Here is a 19865-nt window from a genome sequence, read left to right as displayed (position 1 = left end):
TAAGTTTATTGATTTTACATTTTTGTGGTTTATTAAATATTACTTTATCTTTTTTATAAACAAGATGTAATTAATTTTTTCACTTAATTATATGCTTTTTTAATATTAAATTGTAGATTATCTATTTAACAAAATATTTAACTGAATAATTATTAACTAAATAAGTTTATTGATAGAAATGCTTTAGGGGTTTTTCAGAGCGCTGAATCCATATATGTAGTAAAAAAAAACCAGTTTTAATAACAAAAATCAAGATTTCACCACAAATTTTTCTGCTAAATTCCTGCCAAAAAATCAACAGAAAACTTCAAAAAATAACATAAAAAACCACTCCATTAAATATCTTATATAAAATTTATTTATAAAAATTTAATAATCCTAATAAAAAATAACCCAAAATTATATATATATATATATTATTATTATTCCTTAAAATGCCACACTTTGAAACTTTTTAAACATTGAAAACTACTAACATAATTTTTTTTTGCATATTAAAAATCAAAACCATAACCTTCTCTAAATAAACCAAGCTTGCTTCCCTTTAAACTACACTTTAATTGAAACTCTCTAAATATTTAAAACCGCTTTCAACCCAACTTTTTTGCATAACCAACCAAACTACTATCCTAACCAAACCAAGCTCCTGCTCCATTTTGATGTGTTTTTCCACCCAGCAAACCAAACCAAACTCCTGCCCCATTTTGATATGTATTTCCAGCCAAGTGTTAAATCTATTTATTTATCTTTACTTTATAATAAAAAATATAAAACCAATAATATCAAAGTGTCATGAAAAAAAAGAGAGGATAAAACCAATACTATCAAAGTGTCATATGCTTCTCCAACAGGGTTAAATCTATTTATTTATTTCTATATATTAGTTCATACCAAGAGCAAACCAAAAATTTCCATCAATGTGTTAGATCCATTTATTTATATCTGCTGGTCAATACCAAAAAGGACCAACTGTTTCCACCCTTAAGGCTATTCTGTTTTCTGCTACCTTCAAGAAATATTTTCACTCGAGGCCACGTAAAAATTCACTTTGTTATATCATTGATGATTACATTGCAATTAGGTTGTGGCTTAGTGGTTTTGATAAAGTGTTCCAGTAAAAAGAGTTGAGGTTCAAAGCTCAGCAGGTGCAGTGAATGCTTTCAGATAAGAACAGTGACATCCAGGGCAGCAAATTCTGTGCTTTCAGATTAGAACAGATAGATCCGCGACACTCTAATGGAAACCGTCCTGGAATAAAATTCAACACCCAATCTAATGGAAACCGTCCTGGAATAAGATTCAACACCCAATTGACATGGAGTAGGATTGAAATTGGCAATTTAAACAACTTGCCATTTGACACCATCAAAAATGTTTTTATTGTGCAGGGATTTCTTAACTACATGAAGATCTTGCGTTCAAGGAGGATGACTCTAACAATTCTCCATGATATCAGTGGCATCATATGGTCTTTGTTTCTAGATAGAAGATGTACAGCATATGTCACCCGTTTTGAGACACAATCTCCATACATTTGAAACGTCATTGGACTGTTCAGAATGACACTTCTTCTTGGTCAACCTGGTGCTGGCAAAACAACATTGCTAACAACACTGGCTGGAAACCCTGATCGTGATCTGAAAGTAAGTTTAGAATCTATTCTAATAAAACAATACTGTAAGAATTGCAATCCAAATTTTAAATAAGCAGTTTCGACATTATACTTTACTATAGAATGTGCCTAGTTTTTATATTGTTCGTATTTTGTTTCAAGTAAGTAATTTTATTTCTTACAGAAAAATTGTTTCCTTTTGCTTTTACAGGTCACCAGAACTGTAACGTACAATGGGCACTCATTAAATGAATTTGTGCCTCAAAGAACATCTGCTTATATTAGCCAGCACGACTTGCACCTTGCAGAGATCACAGTAAGGGAAACAATGGATTTCTCAGCGCGTTGTCAAGGTGTAGGAGCAAAATACGGTGAGTGTTTGTTTAGTTTTCTCCCGAGATCACACCCATTTCACTCTGAATATTGACCACCTGTTTATGCATTGCTTTCCAGAGCTGCTGCAAGAACTTTTAAGACGTGAAAAGCAAGCCGGCATCAAACCGGATTTTGATGTTGATATTTTCATGAAGGTAGGCATTTCTGCTAATGAGTGGTGCTATTCAGTGCTTCGATTAATTCTTGATGACCCTTGTCTCATCCATGGGGTTTTGGTTTGATGCAAGAGTTGGGTGTTTAGTATCACGATTCAAATTTCAAATCCTGACAGACATGTTTTGCCCTTGGTGGGCTTTTCTTGTTTGTTCAAGCTGGTGAACAATATATATATATATATATATATAGAGTTATATTTTCATTAATGGGTGGTAGTATATATTACTTGTTTGCTGGTGGGTATTAATGGAGAGATAGTTCTATATTAGTTATTAGTGGAGAGATAGCTCAAATATATATGGGTTGCAGTCAATAATTTACTCGATTAAATATGACCAATGACATATACTATCAACTGACATTAATGGACAGATAACTCCATATATATTAATTGCAGTAGCTGTATTTTCCCTGCTGAAACAGGCCCAAGAAAAACTTTCATTTATTGTGGAACATATTTTTTCTTATTGATGCAGGAAACTTCCATTGAGGGACAACGGACTAGCCTTGTCACGGACTATGTGTTAAAGGTTATTCTTCAAAAACTTTTGGATAAAAATGCATTAGGATTTTAAGGCATGCAGATTATTCACATATGTTGCCGTGTCTTTGATTTCTTCCAGATTCTGGGCTTGGACATTTGTGCAGACACCATTGTTGGAAATCAGATGCGCCGTGGAATCTCTGGAGGCCAGAGGAAGAGAGTTACCACAGGTGGTCTAAACAGGAATAGTTCTTTGGCAGCACTGTAAATTTGCATTTGCATGATATGGTAGTGCCAAAGCAATTATCTGATTGTTTGATAAGATCTGTGCAGGAGAAATGTTGGTCGGTCGTGCAAGAGCTTTTTTCATGGATGAAATTTCAACAGGATTGGACAGTGCTACGACTTTCCAGATTATCAAGTGTTTCCGCCAAATTATCCATCTCTTGGATGCGACAATGTTGATCTCTCTTCTACAACCTGCCCCTGAAACATATGAGCTATTTGATGATATCATCCTACTGTCTGAAGGAGAGGTGGTTTATCAAGGACCTCGAGAATCTGTTCTTGATTTCTTCGAGTCCATGGGCTTCAAGTGCCCAGACAGAAAAGCGGTTGCTGATTTCTTACAGGAAGTAAGTATCATTTCTGGTACAATTATGTTTTGTCTGGTGGTTTCAGAGTACTAGTTGCAAACTACCATCTTGATCTCAAAGCCAAAATATTTACAGAATTTTCACAGATGAAATGTCTGGACTCTATAGCTTGATAATCTTTGTGAGCTCTGGCTCACCATGGTTCCTTTTTATCCATTCACGACATTGGTGATTAAATGGATTGTTTAAATCTTCGTCGAAAATATAGCTCGTTAAATTTCACTGAATTAATTACATTTGCGGTGGAGCGACTTGAATGTTACAGGTGACCTCGAGAAAAGATCAAGAGCAGTATTGGGCACTTGAAGGCTAACCATACCGTTACGTATCTGTCAAACAATTTGCAGAGGCCTCTCATTCATTTCATGTTGGCAAGGATCTTTCAGAAGAGTTATCACGGCCATATGATAGAAAAAAGAGCCATCCCGCTGCTCTTACATCTTCTAAGTATGGTGTCAGTAAAATGAACATATTCAAAGCCTGCTTCGCCAGAGAATGGATGCTTATATAGAGAAATTTTTTTGTATATATATTCAAAACAGGACAGGTGAGTTGGGACCCAAATTATGAGGAGTGCCATTTTTAATTCACTTATTGGAGAAAAGAAGTATGAATGCTGACAAACAAATTTGCAGATTGTAGTTGTAGGGATACTCAAAATGACCATGTTTTTCCGCACGGAAATGCATCAGCGAAATATTGATGATGGAAACCTGTACATGGGAGCTCTTTTCTTTGGACTCATCGATGTAATGTTCAATGGTTTCCCAGAATTATCGATGACAGTTAGCCGCCTTCCAGTTTTCTACAAGCAAAGAGACTTTCCGTTTTATCCATGTTGGGCTTTTGCTTTACCAACATGGATAGTGAGAATTCCACTCTCTGTGGTAGAAGCAGCCATTTGGGTTTGTGTTACATACTATGTTATCGGTTTTGCACCAGAGGCCGAGAGGTAATTCTTTTAGCCTCTGTACCTCAATGAATTTCTATATCCTAATTTCATTAAACATGGATAGAAGCATAAGAAATCTTACAGGTTAATTAATCGGTTGATGTATGAATGGGTCTATGAATGGAAACAAAGTCTAACATTTTCTGCCTCCAAATTAGCCCTATCAGAAAAGAAAATTAAAGCAGGCACGTCAAAATTGTTTGCATTGTCAGAACACTGAAATATGCAACAAATAATCAAGGAGATTGCCTTTATTGTTGCAGGTTCCTTAAGCAGTTCTTCGTCCTCTTTGTGATCCATCAAATGTCGTTGGCACTTTTTAAATTCATAGCCGCATTGGGTCGGAACATGATTGTCTCACAAACATTTGGATCATTTGCTTTGCTTATTGTGTTTGTTCTTGGAGGATTTGTGGTATCAAGAGGTATGTGACAATATAGCATATGCAAAAATAATATTTACTCCAAAGAAAAATACTTTATGGCAATCTTGGGTTACAAGAAATGCTTGACTTTATGGCAATCCATAGCTGTGAATGAATTTCTGGCTCCCAGATGGGACAAAGTACGTGTTATCATGTCCTGATTGAGTGTTCTACCATCATAATCTAGGAAAGAAATATTGAGTATTGCCTTTCATCTCAACAATTAATCTTTGTGCAGCCTGTCAATAAAAGCTCCAATGAAACAATTGGACGTGCAGTATTAGAATCTCGTGGAATATTTGCTGAAGATAAATTTTATTGGATTGGCATTGGAGCATCAATCGGGTTTTCTGTACTTTTCAACATTCTCTTCATTGTTGCTTTAGCGTATCTCAACCGTAAGTCTGGCATCCTATTATAAGATTTGGTTTGTGCTACTGTTTCTCTCACATTCAAATTTTATACAAAGAGTGACATATCGTAAAATCCGCTCCGATTACAGCTTTAGGGCATTCACAGGCTGTTATATATGAAGATGCTATTGAAGAGAAGCAAGCAAACAGAACTGCTGAAAGCAACCATTCTGTTCAACTGACATCTAAAAGAAGGTCCAGTGGTAAGGCATGAGCTCTTCAGAAATAATTTTAGTAATGTGAATATTTTAATCTATTGCTCACAGCTTGAAGTGCATTGTAAATGGAGAGGATGCTGATTGTAACTGATTAGAATCTTGCAATTGACAACGAAGTGAGAAACTTGAATGAACTACATAACTTCTCTGTAACACCTTGTCTCAGACAACTGAGTGAGAGACATTGGAAAACCTTTGTGCTGATCTTAAATTAGAATCAAAAGCACTGTTTTTATGTTTTTCTTGAAAGAAAAGATGAAAGTACTGAACTATAAAGATTGCAATCTATAAAACTATATAACCTAGTCACATCCAAAGCTTTGAAAGTATATGAGAAAAACATGCACTATTCTTTCATAGATTTAATAATTTTGTCAGTCATGTTTACTTGTTAGACAGGAGATAATCTAACCTCTAAAGACAATTCTACACCCGATGGAGAAGTCAGTGTCACTCATGTCTCGACACAACATAAGAAAGGAATGATCCTTCCTTTCAGGCCATTGTCGATGGCTTTTGAGAAACATAAACTATTATGTTGACATGCCACCGGTATGTGTATCTACAAATCATTCAACTGAATTGGGAATCTGCCAGTAGTTTGACATACCCAAGTTCTCTTCAGTGGAATCTCTGGAACTAATGTTTAGTTTCGTAACAAGAGATGAAAAGTGAAGGGTTGGGTCACGACAGGCTACAACTCCTTTCCAATGTAAGTGGATCCTTCCTTTCCAATGTAAGTGGATCCTTTAGACCAGGGTTATTTACAGCCCTGATGGGAGTCAGCGGTGCTGGAAAAACTACCCTAATGGATGTCTTGGCTGGAAGAAAAACAGGGGGCTATATAGAAGGGAATATAAGCATCTCTGGATTCCCTATGAAGCAAGAAACCTTTGCTCGCATCTCAGGGTACTGTGAACAAAATGATATCCACTCTCCAAATGCCACAGTGTTTGAATCTGATGTAAAAGCATGAGACTTGGAGGGAAAATCTTCAAACTTATTCCAAAAATCCAAAAAAATCTACAGGGAAAGGAGTGGGGTCTTTTAGCCAGCAATTTCCATGCTTTTCTAGTTTAAGATAGGGATAGAATTAAGACTAAAATCATTCTGTAATAATCACTTATGGATAAGCGATAATAAGTTTTTATGTGTGATTGCTTTAAATCACTCTATGTAAAAGGCATGATTTTGTATGGATAAGAATCGAGAGGGCTTATCTATTATTTATAAAATGAAATAACTGGACGCTCAGAGTGAGAGAGTGCCCAGAAGCATTATTATTTGAAAATAGAACCCTCTGTGCATTTGATGTTATGGTTCTCTGTTAACTGTAATTTGTATTTGTATCTGGTTGCGATTCTTGCTTTCTGAAGGTTGTCAATGGTGATTTGGATCAGTTTTTCCTCTTAACATTGGTGTCAAGCTTGTTAATTGTGTTTTCCCTTACATTGGCACATCTATTTCCTCTTACACGCATTATTGAGCTTCCAACTGGAAACTTTGTTTTACAAAGAGAATTCGTGAAATTACTTAGTCGTAGCAGAGTTCTAGACTTAAAATTTTAAAAGTTCTGGTTCATTCCCGTGTCGAGTCCGAACCAAGATCACATCACAGTGCCACAAGTGGAGTGGGAAGGACCTTGGAACCGCCGAAGTCCGAAACCCCGACAACCCAAAACCGAAACAATAGAGAAGAGTTAAAAGGATATCGGGTCCGCGATTGTTATTGCATAGCTAGATTGGAGTGGAAGGAGCCTTGCCTTGGGAGCATTGGAGTCGGCGATTGTGACCTCTGATAACACTACGTGTTATCGCATCAGAGGAGGGGGCTTGGAAAGGCGATTATAGATCGTCGATAGTGTTAAATGCATTCAAATGCATAGTTTGAAATTGAAAGCGTCGATAGTTAATTCTTTAGAATTAACAATATAGTGATATTAAAGAGCTGATAGTGTATTATGTTCCTTTGGAACGGAAAAGCCACGACTGTGTATTGTGTTGCTCTATTCCTTTGGAACGAGGAAAAGCTGCGACTGTGTTCATTGCGTTTTAAACGCATTATCACTTGTTTTAAAGCAACGATAGTCTGTCTTTATAATTCCTATGGAATTGTAGTCCCAAGGAAGAAAACAGGCCTATTGCATTAAAGCGCCGATAAGAAAGGTTGGAGTGGATCAGATGAAAACTCATGAAGCTGTTAATAGATGACTGATACACCTGTTGAAGAAGAAAGAGGAATTTAGCCAAAAATTGAAGAAATTATATCAGGCTTCAGCCATTTGACCATATTGCCTGCACCCAGGCCACCATTAGTGGTATCAAAGTAGCCAACTGACATTGGATTGAATCTTAGAAGCAAGAGAAGGAAAGTTACTATGGCTTTCAGATTTGGAAGAGAACGAGGATGTGGTGGAAGAGGACGGCCTGTTTCAAACGCTAAAGCAATGGAAGCTGTGCAACAGATGCAAGCTAGATTGGATGCATTAACAACAGGCAAGAACATAGATGATGGAGATGTTAGTGAACTTGAGGTTGAAGCTGCAGAGGAGGAAGATGTAGCAGTTACTTCTGAGATGAGGTTCTTTCAGTCAGTGTTGAGATCCACAGCTAGGCCAAAGATCGAGGTTCTAATATATGAAGGAGGACTGAATCCAGAAGAATTGATAGATTAGATTAATGGCATGGAGAAATTCTTCGACTATGAAGAAACATAAGATGAGAAGAAAGTAAAGTTTGCTGTCACAAAGGTAAAAGGCCATGCAACACTTTGGTGGGATGGTGTGCAGGCAGAAAGAAAGAGACTTGACAAGCAACCTATCAAGAATTGGAGCAGGATGGTAGCAAAGCTAAGAGGTAAGTTTCTACCAAGCAATTACCAGCAAACCTTGTTCAGACAGATGCAGAATCTTAGACAGAGGTCTTTGATAGTGAAAAAATACACAGAGGAATTCTATAAGGTAAGCATAAGAGCTGGAGAAGCCCAAGGTACAGATGAGAAGGTGGCTAGATATGTGAATGGACTTAGGATGGACATTCAAGATGAGATAAGTCTACTGTCTCCTAAAACAGTAGAGGAAGCTTATCAGATAACACTGAAAGCTGAAGAAAAACTCATGAGGAAGCAGTCTACCAGAGGGAGAGGTACTTTCCGAGGAAGGGGAAGTCAAGGTGGTAGAGGAAGATCTACAACACCTAATGATGGAGCTAGTAGTAGCTCAACCCAGCATGTACCCACAGGAGGTGATGCAAGAGGCAGAGGGAATTTTTCTAGAGGAAGAGGAGGCAGAGGAATAGGAAGAGAAATAAGATGTTACAGATGTAACAAGCTGGGACACAGAGCTTTTGAGTGCCAAGAGAATGCAGAAACAAATCATAGGAATACCATTGTTGCTCAAGCTGAGGGAGAAGAAACAACAACAACAGTGACAAAAGAAGAAAATATACCAAAGAGAGGAGAATCTTTGGTAGTTAATAAAGTTTTGCTCAAACCAGCAAAGGAGATAGTTGAACCATCACAAAGAAAGACTTTATTCAGGACAGTGTGTAAGGTCCAAGGGAAATGTTGCCAGATGATCATTGATAGTGGCAACACTGATAATTTGGTTTCTATAGAAGTGGTGGAGAAATTGAAGTTGAAGACAATGAAACATCCAACACCTTATAAGGTGTCATGGTTGCAAAAGGGACATCAACTGTTAATGAATGAACAGTTTGAAGTAGAATTTCAGTGGGGCAATTATAAAGATAAAATTGTATATGATGTGATGCCAATGGATGTGTGTCACATATTGCTTGGAAGACCTTGGCAATATGACAGAGGAGCCATGCATGACGGAAAAATAAACACCTACAAGTTTGGAAAGGATGGTGTCAATCATACATTGTTGCCTTTGCAAGAAGAAGATGTGCCAGGAAAGAAGACTGATCCAAAAACTCTGTTACTAGGAGGAAAGGAATACTTGAAGCAAATTGAAGAGAATGAGGTAATTTTTCTATAATTTGCAAGCCCAAGGTAATAATGACTTCTACTAACATTTCTGATTTACCCATTAAAAGTCAAGAAATGTTGGAGAAATATTGTGATATTATTGTTGATGATTTTCCAAATGAGTTGCCATCTATTAGAAGAATTAGCCATCATATAGATTTGATCCTTGGAGCAAGTCTACCTAACAAAGTAGTTTATAGAATGAATCCTACAGAAAATGAAGAGGTTAGGAAGCAGGTGCAAGAATTGCTTGACAAAGGGCTGATCAGAGAAAGCTTGAGTCCTTATGCAGTGCCAACAGTGTTGAGTCGAAAGAAAGATGGAGGCTTTTGAATGTGTACAGATTCAAGAGCCATCAATAAAATCACAATCAGGTACATATTTCCTTTGCCTAGAATTGAAGATTTAATGGATTGCTTGAGTGGAGTAAACTATTTTTCAAAACTAGATCTTAAAAGTGGGTATCATCAGATAAGGATAAGAGAAGGGGATGAGTGGAAAACCGTTTTTAAGACAAATGAGGGACTATATGAATGAAGAGTAATGCCTTTTGGGTTTTCAAATGCACCAAGTACATTCATGAGACTCATAAATGAAGTTTTAAAGATTTTATTGGTAAATTTGTAATAGTACATCTGGACGATATATTAGTTTACAGCAGGTCTAAGGAGGAGCATATGAGGCATTTGAACTATGTCTTACAAAGGCGACAACAAGAGAAATTGTTGCTGAATTTGAAGAAGTGTTCTTTAATGAAATAAGAGCTAGTGTAGTTGGGTTTTGTTATTTCTGTTGAAGGGTTGAAGATGGATCCAGATAAGATCAAGGCAATCATGGAGTGGCCTTCACCCAAGAGTGTTTTTGAGGTAAAAAGTTTTCATGGTCTTGCTAGCTTTTATAGAAAATTCATCAAGAATTTTAGTAAGATTAATGCACCTATTATTGAGACCATAAAGAAGGACAAACAACCATTTTGATGGACTGCTGAAGCAGAAAAGAATTTTCAGTTGTTAAAGAACAAAATCACTAAAAATCCCATTTTGAATTTACTTAATTTTAGTAAGCCTTTTCAAGTGAAGTGTGATGCCAGCGGAGAAGCAATTGGAGGTGTTTTAAGTCAGGAAGATAGACCAATAGCTTATTTTAGTGAAAAGCTAAATGATTCCAAAAAGAAGTATTCTTCTTATGATAAGGAGTTCTATGCAGTTGTGCAATCATTGAAGAAATGGGGGCATTATCTAATGTCAAAAAATTACATCCTTTATTTAGATAACCATGCACTACAGTTTATAATGCAGCAACCAAAGGTTAGCCAGAAACATGCCAAATGGGTAGAGTATCTTCAAGGTTTCCATTTTGTTTTGAAGCATATAAACGGTCAATCAAACAAAGTTGCAGATGCCTTAAGTAGGAGGAATGTATTATTTCAAGAGAGTCAAATCCAAGTGTTGGGTTTTGATTTTCTTAAAGAATTGCATGAAACAGATTTAGATTTTAAAGAGGCATTTGAGGCTTGTAAAAATCCTATTTTGATGGATAGGAGTAGATGGTTGGATTACTTCTTACAAGATGGATTATTGTTTAAGAAAAATCAGCTATGCATACCAAACTGTTCAATGAGAGAGAATTTAATCAAAGAAAAACACAGTGGAGGACTTGCAGGACATGTTGGCATAGAGAAGACTTTTGAACAGTTGAACATATTTTATTTCTGGCCGAAAATAAAATCTGAAGTGGAGAAGTATGTGAAAACATGCAAAGTCTGTCAACATGCAAAGGGAAGGAGCCAAAACACAGGTTTATATATTCCATTACCAATTTCAGATAAGCCTTGGGATATGGTAAGTATGGATTTTGTTTTGGGCTTACCAAAGACTCAAAAAGGTAATGATTCAATTTTGTTGTAGTGGACAGATTTTCAAAAATGGCACATTTTATTCCATGTTATAAGACTAGTGATGCTTCTCACATTGCTAATTTTTTTTTCAAAGAGGTTGTAAAATTGCATGGGTTGCCTAAAAGTATTGTCTCAGACAGGGATTCCAAATTTGTTGGACATTTCTGGAGGACACTAGGAAGAAATTGGGAACTAAATTAAGTTTCAGTTCTGCCTATCATCCACAAACTGATGGACACATTGAAGTTGTGAATAGGAGTTTGGGCAATCTTTTAAGGAGTCTTACTATAGAACATCCAAAGCAATGGATCAAGTGTCAACACAAGATGATATGCATATAATGACTCACTTAACAGGAGTACATGACAGAGTCCATTCCATATTGTTTATGGAATGCATCCAAGAGGAGTATCTGAGTTAAGAAACTTGGGAAAAGAAGAGATGAGAAGTGTAGAGGGTGAAGATTTTGCTTCAAAAATGCAAGCAATACATGAACAAGTGAAACAGCCACTGTAGGATAGAAACATCAAGTACAAGACCAGAGCAGACATGAGAAGAAGAGAGGTGAACTTTGAAGTTGGAGATCTAGTTTTAGCACATATCAGAAAAGAGAGGTTTCCAAAGAGGGAGTATAACAAATTGAAGTTCAAAAAAATTGGACCATGCAGAGTGTTGAGAAAATTTTCTGCAAATTCCTATGAGATTGAGTTACCCCCTGATGTTGGAATATCACCAATTTTTAATGTTGTAGACTTGTACAAATATGAAAGTGAAACTACAAATGATACAACACAAGATCAACAGACACAAGAGATTGACTGGGTAAAACAGTTACCCACAACAAAGAATTTGCAGCCAGAAAGAATTCTGGACAAGAAGATGTTTAAGGAAACAAGGGGACAACAACATTTCCAGTATTTGGTAAAATGGAAGGATCAGCCAACCGTTGAAGCTACCTGGGTTACAAAAGACATGCTACAGAAACTCGATAGTTCTGTAGATGAACTCATGGACAAGAGCCCATGAAGAATTTTGTCCTCAGGAGTCTGATGCAGGAGCATGAGACTTGGAGGGAAAATCTTCAAACTTATTCCAAAAATCCAAAAAATCTACAGGCAAAGGAGTGGGGTCTTTTAGCCAGCAATTTCCATGCTTTTCTAGTTTAAGATAGGGATAGAATTAAGAATAAAAGAATTCTATAATAATCACTTATGGATAAGCAATAATAAGTTTTTATGTGTGATTGCTTTAAATCACTTTATGTAAAAGGCATGCTTTTGTATGGATAAGAACCGAGAGGGCTTATCTATTATCTATAAAATGAAATAACGGGACACGCACAGTGAGAGAGTGCCAGAAGCATTATTATCTGAAAATAGAACCCTCTCTGTGCATCTGATGTTATGGTTCTCTGTTAACTGTAATTTGTATTTGTATCTGGTTGTGATTCTTGCTTTCTGAACATTGTCAATGGTGATTTGGATCAATTTTTCCTCTTAACATTGGTGTTAAGCTTGTTAATTGTGTTTTCCCTTACATCATCACATCTATTTCCTCTTACACGCATTGTTGATCTTCCAAGCGGAAACTTTGTTTTACATAGAGAATTCATGAAATTACTTAGTCGCAACAGAGTTTTGGACTTAAAATTTTATAAGTTCTGGTTCATTCCCATATCGGGTTCGAACTAAGATCGCATCGCAGTGCCACAAGTGGAGTGGGAAGGACCTTGGAACCACCGAAGTCTTAAACCCCGACAGCCCGAAACCGAAGCACTATAGTGAAGAGTTAAAAGGATATTGGGTCCGCGATTGTTATCGCATTGCCAGATCGGAGTGGAAGGAGCCTAGCCTTGGGAGCATTGGAGTCGCCGATTGCGACCTCCAATAACACTACGTGTTATTGCGTCGGAGGAGGGGGCTTGGAAGGGCGATTATAGATCGCCGATAGTGTTAAATGCATTCAAATGCATAGTTTGGAATTGAAAGCACCGATAGTTAATTCTTTAGAATTAACAATATAGTGATATTAAAGTGCTAATAGTGTATTCTGTTCCTTTGGAACAGAAAAGCCGCGACTGTGTATTGTGTTGCTCTGTTCCTTTGGAACGAGGAAAAGTTGCGACAGTGTTCATTGCGTTTTAAACGCATTATCACTTGTTTTAAAGCAATGATAGTCTGTCTTTATAATTCCTATGGAATTATAGTCCCAAGGAAGAAAACAGGCCTATTGCATTAAAGCGCCAATAAGAAAGGTTGGAGTGGATCAGAGGAAAACTCATGAAGCTGTTAATAGATCACTGATACACGTGTTGAAGAAGAAAGAGGAATTCAGTCGGAAATTGAAGAAATTATATCAGGCTTCGGCCGTTTGACCATATCGCCTGCACCGAGGCCACCAGAATCACTCGTGTATTCTACATGGCTCCGTCTTCCTTGCAAGGTCGATGAGAAAACTAGAATGGTTGGTCTAAATTTGTCCCCTTTGCATGCAGTTCTTCAGAGTGAAGATATTTCTTATTAATGAGACTCTGCAAGCAGCTTTTACTCACAGATTTTTGCTGTTACGATAACTACAGTTGTTTGTGACAGAAGTCATGGAGCTCGTAGAGCTCACTCCTATGAGAGATGCTCTTGTAGGGCTTCCTGGAGTGACAGGTATTTCTACATAGCAAAGGAAGAGACTTACCATAACCGTGGAACTAGTTGCCAACCCTTCTATATTCTTCATGGATGAGCCAACTTCAGGACTAGATGCCTGTGCTGCGGCAATTGTTATGCGTACTATTCACAACAAAGTCAATACAGGTCGAGCTGTTATTTGTACCATTCATCAGCCCAACATTGATATCTTTGAAGCTTTTGATGAGGTGAATTCAAACACTTTCATGATCAATCTATGCAATGTGAAACAAAAGGCCTACTCTATGTTTATTTGTTTGGCTTAAGTAAAATGAAGGGTTGCAAAGGGCTAGAACAAGTCAGGGAATATTTGCTAAATTTTCAATTTTATTGGTTTGCTAAACTGCAGCTCTAGCTCCTAAAAAGGGGTGGCCAAACCATCTATGCGGGTCCTTTGGGTCATTATTCTCATAAACTCATTGAGTATTTTGAGGTATAACTGATTTTTTATTCCGTGTTTTATAAGCTATTTAATAATCGATTACGCTTGTCATTATCAATCCACGATTGGAAAGAATGATCTTGTCCGATTCTTGGTTATTTGACTAGGTTGTTCCAGGAATACCACAGATTAGCGAAGGATACAATCCAGCGACATGGGCACTGGAAGTGAGTTCCATAGCTGCTGAGGAAAAACTTGGTGTAGAGTTCACTGAGATCTACAGAAAATTGGCACACTATGAGTATGTCTAACATAATTGTAGGAATTTGTTTGAGAACTTAGAGCTTTTTTTATTGTGCATCTCTAATTTTGTTACCCTATCATCCGTAACATAATTTCTCCCAAGAAACTGTAGTATTTTTAAAATCCTTATTTGACAGTTATGTTGTTCTGCTTTCAAATGGAATCAAGCCCTTATTCAAGAGCTAAGCACCCCTGCAGGATTTGAGTTTTCCAACACAGTATGCACAGTGCTTCAAGGTTCAGTGTGTGGCATGCCTTTGGAAGCAACATTGGTCATATTGGAGGAATCCACACTATAATGTTGTGCATTTTTTCTTCACTACAGTGGTTTCCCTACTGTTTGGGACCATCTTTTGGGACCTTGGAACAAAGAGGTTGGGCACTCTTTTGACAGGCATAATAGACTTATTTGCAAAACTAGTCCCATCTCAATTTGACATTTAGTTTTCTCTATCATTGATTAGTTTATTATCTATTACATATTTGAGTCAACAGAGTCATTGAGCATACTGAGAAATCAGTCTGACATATGCCTTCCAAGTGAACTTTATAGCCTTTACTTGTTCCCTTGAAAACTATTTTGTTGTTCTCTGTGAAAAGAGTAAATTGTGTGCTCTCTTAACGCCTTTTGCCTCAACTGCTCAATGTTGTCTAAGTATTCTTCGACGTTCTTTTACAGAGGTAAACAGCAAGATCTAATGAATATTATGGGATCAATGTACAGTGCTGAACTTTTCCTTGGTGTTAGCAATTCATCGAGTGTCCAGCCAGTTGTCGAGGTTGAACGAACTGTCTTTTACAGAGAAAAGGCCGCTGGAAGGTATTCAACCCTCCCTTATGCCCTTGCACAGGTAATCTAAATGTCAGCAGCTAGTGAGATTATAGTTTTGTTATGCAGATCAAATTGACCGAATGACCATCCTTGTTATCACTACAGGTGGCAATTGAGGTGCCCTATGTTCTGGTACAGTCTGTAATCTATGCCATCTTGGTCTATTCTATGATTTCTTTCGAGTGGACAGCTGTTAAATTCTTCTGGTTCCTCTTCTTCATGTTTTTCACTTTTCTATACTATACCTATTATGGGATGATGTCGGTAGCCTTGACCCTAAGTTACCATATTGCTGCAATCATTTCATCAGCTTTTTATTCTGGATGGAATCTCTTCTGTGGTTTCATTATTCCTTGACCTGTAAGGCCATATTTTCAACTCTTGATCTGTCCATCAATTTTTCCTTCCAGCAACTATTTGAATTTCAATCTAGACTGCAATTAACAATGCCCCTGTTGAGTGGTCCTAATACATTCAATTTTCTGGTTATGTTTTGAAAACAGAAAATGCACGTATGGTGGAGACGGTACACCTGGGCAACCCCTGTTTTTTGGACGCTCTATGGTCTGATTGCTTCAAAGTTGGGTGATGTAGAAACAGAGATGGAGAAAACAGAGGGGAAAGTGAAGGTGGCCAGATTCATAAAATCTTATTTTGGGATGAGACACGACTTTTTGGGAATTGTAGCACTGGTGCTCGTTTGTATCCCTGTTGTCTTTGCTTTGTTGTTTGCCCTGGCCATCAAATACCTCAACTTCCAAAAAAGATAGAAATCACCTCACATGCTCATCAGATATTTTTTATGTTATTTTTCTTTGATAAGGCTGCGTTAGCTGAAGGGTATACAGGCAACCACATGAATCAGTTACATTGATATGAATCTGTGTCATTGAAAACCTTCGTTCTTTATGATTATGCTGTTGTAACCAATGCCATCTTTCGTTTTCGAATTGTTAGTAGGATGTTATCTTATAGCCTGGCTGTTCCTATAAACACAGCAACATGGTCCAAGATATGTTGTTCTGTGAGAGTAACCTGAAATATTTGACTCCACTAATAACTTTGCAATATCACACTGGTTATACGTTATTTTCATAGACTCATTACTCATTTAATATTAGATAGTCTTTCAACTGAGAGCATCTTAGGAATAACCCTATCGATCCATCTTTATCGTAATTGATGCATTCCATTCAAAATTAGATTCAGATTCGTCATACAAACGAAAATTACATTATTATACATCCAGTTTAATATCTAATATCCGGTTTCTTCAATTTTGTTAAACTGTTCAATATCTTATTTTAAATTTTGTTAAATTTTATTTCATTTTAAAAAGAAACGTTGAATTCCACTTATCCGAATTTAATATCTGGTTTCAAATTTTAAAAGTGGTGTAAATAATTTCATATTATGACAGGGTACACAACTTGAATATTTATAATAAATTACCCTGAACATTATGGGTACAAATGCCTTATAAGACTAACAACACAACTTCAAGTACATAATATTATACACTTTTTCAAGACCACTACAAAACAGCATAGACTTACTTACAATTAAGATGTGTGACTCATAACTTCTTCTCATCTGAATTGCTACTTGGCGGAGATGACTCAACGAATGAGGAATGGTTTATGGAGGTCTTTCATGTCCATCGAATTTTTGCACAGCCTGGAAACTAGTCTGGTTCTACTGCATTCAATTCCATGGTGAACGAATGCAAGAACAATCTGGTTCAAATAAGTGGTAGGTTAACTTACCCAAATATTGGTTTTGCATCCATTCATGTCAAAGTTTTGTTAGATGCTGCAGCTTATAAGTTGTGCATTTTAAGTTTATTTTCAAGATGTTCGGGAGTCTATCCCATAAATTCACACAAACTTTCACTTTATTTCACTTTATTGTCTATCATCTTTCAAATGTTGCTTCAACCTCTATCCTCTAGTATCATTATTATTAAAAAAAATTGTCCTTATCATGCAAATAAATACTCTATTGTTGAAATGGTCAATTCCAAGGCAAACTAATTTGTTACAATAGTCGGCTAGAGTAATGTCACTTCAATTACAAATGACAAAATAAACAGTGTTCCACGAGGACGCGTCCCCCAAGGTCAGGGGTGTGCACCTCTCGCACCCCACGTACCTGGGACAGAGGGACATCTGGGGAAACGTTTCGGGGACACGACTCCCCAAAAGGGTGTCCCCCCTCAAAATGGGCTATGCGTCCCCCTTAAATTTGCTTGTAAACAATGATTTATGACAACAGAAACCTAGTATTTGATCATATTGCCCTACTAATGCTATGCAATTCATGGTAATGTTACCATGAAGGGTTGATTTCATTTTCATCCTTTTACTTAAATTTTTAACATTACCATGAAATGACTCAGGATGTTTGAGAGTGGTTCCGACCTCTTTGGATTTCATATGCAGAAAGTAGAATTTTAGATCTCACTCAAAATCCAGCAGACTTAACAATTTTTCAAGAATTTAGGATTCGATGGATTGCAATGTTTCCATTGCATTTTGTCATGTACAAGGGTATGGAATTAGTATTTAATCAAGAGCACCAAGCCCTCTGTGTACTTTAGAGTGACTGTTAGACTCATCACTCCACTGTTTTTGAGTTTATTTATATCAAAATACTATTCCAGTCTTTAGATTTTAGTGTCTATTATAGTCTATTTTGCTTAGTACTAATTAGATTTTAGAATGATGAATGATGAATTTTAATTTTAAATCAATTTAGAATCTAAAATGATGAATGATGAATTTAATTTTTAAATCAATGAAGATTCTAGAATGGTGAATAATGAATGATGAATATGTATCAAAGTATTTCATTATTGAATCTCATGGTCTATGGATGAATCATTTATGTATTAGTAAGGATGATGAGTATGGATCAATGTATTTCATTACTCAATTCAATTATGTATGTATCATTGTATTTATGCTTTCATTATTGAATATAAATTTGAAATATATATATATATATATATATATATATATATATATATATATTAAAAAAACTATATACCCTGACATCCTCCGTCCCCCCTAAATTTCCCCGAAATTTGAGGGTACTCCCACACGTCCCCCTTGTGCGTCTCCTCGCACCCGCGTCTCCTCATCCCAGAGTCTTGGTGGAACATTGATAAGAACACGTTCGTCTCAAAAAATGGCAGAAAAGTGAATATTTTCAGAAGATCCATTGGTCTTAGGTGTTAAATTTCTTAATTGTTTGAGTCTTCTCTTGCATTCGACAGCAAGGAAATAAAAGAGTCGGAGTGTTGGCATGGAGAAGACTGTGCAGAGCAGTGTTGAACATCGACTGTGCTGGAACGTTGAAGATAACATTGAAGGAGGGTTAAAAGCAGGGCAAGCTTGAAGAAGAAGGAGGCCGTGAGAAGGTTGAATTGCTGAAGGCTATGAGAGGTCAAGTTGAATTGTTGCTCAGAGGTCGCGTGAAGGCCAATTTTTGCTCAGAGGTCGAGAGAAGGGTTTATTTATGGATGGAGAGGTCGATTGAGTTCGACTATGCCGAGGCCGATTTGGATGAATAGGTAGATCGGATCACTGTTGCCTATGTAAAGCTTTCGGTTGTGTAAAGATTTGAACTAGTGCAGAGTGAGCGCGAGAGTGTGTACAACTGCAGACCGGACTTGGAGGTGTTATTCCATATCCATAATGAGGGGTCTGCGTTGACATTTGTTGAGCACAAGCGCAATAGTTTCTTTGATTTATGTTTAGAGCGTTGAGATCCGAGGTGCACTTGTTAGGACCTGTGGTCCGTGCGACGGGTAGGGCGACTCCACCATGTGAAGGACGTGCGAAATATGAAATGAAACGAGCCAAGAAATGAGTTTATAAGGTGTTGGACGAGTTGGGAGGGCCGACCCTCCTCTTGGGCGAGACAACACATGTTGAATGAGTCGGCTTGGTGGTGAGCTCCAATATTGTAGCAATAATGCTACAACTCCTGGGGCTTCCTGTCTCTCATTTTATCAACCCAGTAGTTCGTACAAACTTGGAAGCGACGGTGCTATATGCACAAGTACTAGCTCTTGTCGCAGCTGTCACTTGGTCAGCTGGCACAAGTCTGCTAGGGCTCAAGCCAACTTTTGTAGGCTCTCAGAAGAAGCTTGCTAATTGATGGACGAAAGCTATTCTCAAAGGAAAACTACTCTACTTGACAAAATGGACTGAAAGCAAATCAAAGCATGTAAACCTAGGAAACCCTAATTTAACTAGTCTACCCTCTACAATGCAAGAAATGTGAATGAAACTTCTACCAATGCTGCTGTTACCTCTAATAAGTGCAAATGCATGGATCTAAACTACTTGCATCATGAAAGATATGTTTTTGTATTTTTCCCTTAAGTGTGTGGAATGATTGTGATTTTGTGCTAACTAGGGTTTGATTGTGCAGATGGGATGGAGAAGGAAGGAAAGCGTGGG

The 19865-nt window shown here is 37.2% G+C and overlaps 1 pseudogene; it reads left to right on the top strand.

The window, feature by feature from the left end:
* Window positions 1-1154: 1154 nt before the first annotated feature.
* LOC149261832 (ABC transporter G family member 35-like) lies at window positions 1155-16166 on the top strand (annotated as a pseudogene).
* Window positions 16167-19865: the final 3699 nt, after the last annotated feature.

The sequence above is a fragment of the Pinus tabuliformis genome, chromosome 6 (genome assembly GCF_031772625.1).
Source record: "Pinus tabuliformis cultivar Carrire ecotype Pingquan chromosome 6, CPIR1, whole genome shotgun sequence".
Lineage (NCBI taxonomy): Eukaryota > Viridiplantae > Streptophyta > Pinopsida > Pinales > Pinaceae > Pinus > Pinus tabuliformis.
Note: the sequence above shows the minus strand (reverse complement) of the source record. Positions and strands in the feature narration are given on the sequence as shown.